The 4356-nt window shown below is 33.6% G+C and overlaps 1 pseudogene; it reads right to left on the bottom strand.

Annotated features, from left to right (window-relative positions):
* Positions 1–1474: 1474 nt before the first annotated feature.
* LOC118189642 (small nucleolar RNA U3) lies at positions 1475–1562 on the bottom strand (annotated as a pseudogene).
* Between the last annotated feature and the right edge of the window lie 2794 nt (positions 1563–4356).

Here is a 4356-nt window from a genome sequence, read left to right as displayed (position 1 = left end):
AAACAATTGTGTGTAAAGATTATTGTGAGGTATATCTACATGTCAAGACTTGTCTCTGGGGATAACTTTGCCTACAAGTTCTAGGAACAGAACTAGAGCTCACTACTTAGAACTCTCGAAACGGCCTATTTATATAGGTGTGTGTGTGAGATTATGGCAAAGCCTCGAGGGCTATCTGCCTAAGGGTAGGGATACCTTCGTGGAGGACTTTCTAAAGGACACTGGCTCGTATACACGTTACACATGTGGAAAACCACGAAAACGCCCATGCAACCAGCCCGTTCGCGGGATTCGAACCTCAGACTGAACTACCAGTGTTCAGCGACTCTACCACTCGGCCGCTGGTGGGCCTCCTACTTATATAGGATCTTTGAGTCGATACTGACTTTCCTCATCTCTTAGGCAGCATGAGAATTGGGAGAATTAGGGGAAGATTAGAATGGAGAGGGTTAAGCAAAATGAAGTATTGTAAGACATATTTTTCATTTTTTTTATATATTTTAAAGCAAATTTCAATGATAATAAAAAGTGTTTTTTATCCTAACTACATGAGTTTAAATTTCTCTCAAGCAAAACCCTCGTTTTCTTTGCTGTTACGTATAATAGAGGGGCACATAAAACATGGATTTAAACCAGTATTTGCAGGTTTAATTGAGATTATCCATGTGCTTGACCACGAGTGAAAGCTTAAAGTGACATAGCGATTGCGTTCGAGAGTTTCGATAGCATCCATTGTGAGTGGATTAAATGAAGCTAAAATACTATACATTTGTATTTAAAAGCATGAAAAAAAACTTATGTCACATCTGGTGTAAAGGAGACTGAATTTATTTAGAACATCATAAACATGAAATCTGATTATGATACAATAATTGTCAATTTTGATAGAATTATACGTTTGTGAAATTTTTACTATTGAATGTCATATACGTGAATTTATATGTGCACATTCTCAATCAGCTTTGGCAAAATGATTTGGCAAAAAGAGACTTCTGCCACAAGTTTTTACTAACATAAAGCTTATATTATATTACCGTGTTTTTATGACTCTTTCTTTTATGCTTTGTTTCTTCACATACTTGCTCAGTAGAAAGGTTTACACCGAATTTTATGACAAGTGGCGTAGGCAAAATTTAGATGCAAATCGCACCCGGCATGATTCGGAGTAGAGGACTGGCTGCTGCTTGCCTACAAAATGGCCAATACGAGTCGACAGTAATGCCCGACTTGTCACCGCTAATAAGTGCTGATAATTATTTGCGCTCTTTGTCTGTCCGACTCAGTTAGTGTTGTAGCTTGGCTTAGAGATCCTGATCCTTAGAGATCCAGATTCTTGCAATCCAGATAAAATACTCTATAGTTTCCTCAAACCACTGTCCACGTGTAATGATTAATTCATGTTGTATATTTTGACGTTAAGATGACAAGAGTGAGGAATACAATTTTATTTTTAACTTCTACCTTTTTTGTTTTATCTTCTATGAACAAATATTTTTTTTGCGAAGTTAGGTGAGTGAACTCGCTAATCATACTATAGAAATGATCCTATGAAGTATGATAGCAAGCCTTAAGGAAAGGCAATAACTCGCCAACACGTATAGGTAAATTCTAAAGGTGAGCTAAAGGTAGAAGTATTTATCAAATACTAGTTAGGCACCCTTAGTTAAAATAAACGCTGTAGCATTAAGACATACACAAATTTGTACATTCATAAATTAATACCGTATTTTATCTGTACCACATCTGAACTTTGAGTCAAATGACTGTAAATAGCTTTAAATTTCGTAAACTGTTGCAGAAATCGTAATAAATGTTGGTATGTTTGATGTGGATGAAGTTCTAGCCGCCTAGAATAAAACCATCATGGTCGCCTTGTCAAAAACGGAGATTTTGGATCTTGCTGGAAATTTAGAGTTGAATAGCGGAAAATATAACTAACAGATATTTAAGATAGCATTGCCACAACAAATAGTGCAGTATTTCTTCTGTATATCTTTATTACATCAAGTAATAAAAGTTTATGAATTTGAATAATAGTGTTTGTTTATGTCCTACTAGTTTTTTAACTGCAGGTGATCAAGCATGACATTGACATCACACAAGCAATTTAAGGTTGTCGTTATGAATAGAAGATGTTTATGGTGACTTTAGTGCAATAAGTAATTTTTATGACATCTGTCTGTAATGCACTCAAATCACATAAGTTTCCCTGAAAACTTATATGCCTTTTCTCATTTTAATATTTCCGGCAAGATTTAAGATTGCCACATTTATAAAAGAGGTAAAGATGCTGATATTCATAACAGTTAACGCTTTTTACCAATCGCGTATGCCAAAAATTTAGTTCTCATTTCTGTCGAAATTTGCTAAACAGAATCATGCTTCCAGACATTGAATCACCCTTTGTATAAATAGGGTGTTTACAAAAATGACTGCATGCTTTATTTCCTTAAATATTGATCCCACAAATATATGCTCAGATACGTAATTTCTCAAATTAAGGGAGATAATTTTACGGGAACAATTTCAACACTGGCTGCAGAATGGTTTAAAGAATACAAAATTAATCTTTTCTACAACTCCGTAAATCAAAATAAATGTGTCTATAATAATAAATAAATATAGTAAAATAGTAATAATATAGTAAAATAAAGTCTTAATAAACTGTACATTTTGCGGTATTAAGCTATGAAAATGTTTAGTGCATTTACATAGGAACTTCACTGAGATATGAAAGATTAATATTTTCTTCAGACAGCTGAACTACTCGAAACTTGAAACTACTAACGTTGCAAGAAATTAACATTATTACTTTCATGTGTCTTTATGGTGCAGTCCACATCCAGTTAGTAAATTAAAAATCTTGGGCCCCATTCCCAAGGCTGATTTCTAAAATCTCAGTTTACTGATAACCTAAAGCCCTTGAAATATACGTTTTAATAAAATTTTCTTAAACAAACGATGACTATTAAAAAAGTAAATGTTATTGAACAGCATACTTAGGTATCGTTTCGAAATAATAAACTGATTGATAATCGGTAAAATTATTTATTGAACCAAGTTTAAAAATCCACGCTCAAAGGAAAAGGAGATCCAACTCCTTTCCTATAGAACATTTCTTTTCCTTCTTTTAAGTAATGGACCCATCAGATGCCGAGTGGTAAAGTCGCTGAATACTGGTAAATCGGTCCGGGGCACATGGGCGCCTTCGGGAGTTTTCCCATGTGTAATGTATATACGAGCTAGCTCTTTTTAAAAGATCCAACAATACATCCCTTCCCTTTGGCAGATAGCTTTCGAGTGTTTTGCCATAGTTAAACGTGCCATACCATACCATCCTTTAATTAATGGTATTTTTATATGTTGTGGATTATGAATCTTAATGTCGCTTGTAGGATTGCATAAAATAAGCATTAAGAATAAAATTTATAAAAAAATCAGGTAAGTTCTTTCAAATTTATTCTTTTACTACACTTTTTTTTCATTCTAATTAAAGGTTATGATGAAAATATCAAATAAAAAAGCATTGAGTAAGGTTTATTGTTACAATAATTTTAAAATTAACTGTGCCCAGTTTATTATTTATTTTCTTTTCTCGTAACTGGAAGATTCAGAAAACTAGATATAAAGAGTGCACCTATTAACTACAAAAGACTGTGAAAATATAATAGTAAATGTTTAGCAAAGCAATTCAGTACTTAAATGAAAAGAAAGATCTTTTGAAGCTACTCGATTATTTCAAAGTAAAATTACTTTAGTGAATCGCTAAAAATATTTTCTAGACGTCCTCTAATGAAAGACAGCGTACTTTGAGAAAAAACAAACTTTTAATTATTTTTAGACCTGGTGCATTAATACGGAAGCAAAAGTAACGTACTCGGTGAATAAGAAATGTGTTTATGGTCGTTGAGATTCCTTAAACTCTTCGCCAAGACCTGCAATCGCTTTATCAATTTCTTCGTCTTAAATTTACACGTCTCTTTTAGCAATTCTAGCAGGTGCAGCATATCAGAAAAAGGATCAGTTTTTCGCTATTCCCGACCATTTCTCTTACCACCAGCTAAATGGAGTTTGCGGTGTCTTTATTTCAGACGGGTTAAGGCGAAGCAATTTGATTTGGATCGCACAATTTTATTTTCATCCCTCGGGGAGTTTTCAAGCTTTAACGTGAACACATATTTCTGCCAATGACACTGGAAATTCTGGTTTTCTCTTAGTGTTTACTGCTTCCAAACAAATCTCAAACAATTTACGAAATCTTATGGATGATGTGTGTGTCACAGAATTCTTATTTTTCGTATATTCCAGTTACAGAACGTCTTTAATAGAATATTATTTTTTATTTTTTACAGATGA

This window comes from Stegodyphus dumicola, chromosome X1, assembly GCF_044657685.1.
Source record: "Stegodyphus dumicola isolate Sdum_Otavi_A_Nest chromosome X1, ASM4465768v1".
Classification (NCBI taxonomy): domain Eukaryota; kingdom Metazoa; phylum Arthropoda; class Arachnida; order Araneae; family Eresidae; genus Stegodyphus; species Stegodyphus dumicola.
Note: the sequence above shows the minus strand (reverse complement) of the source record. Positions and strands in the feature narration are given on the sequence as shown.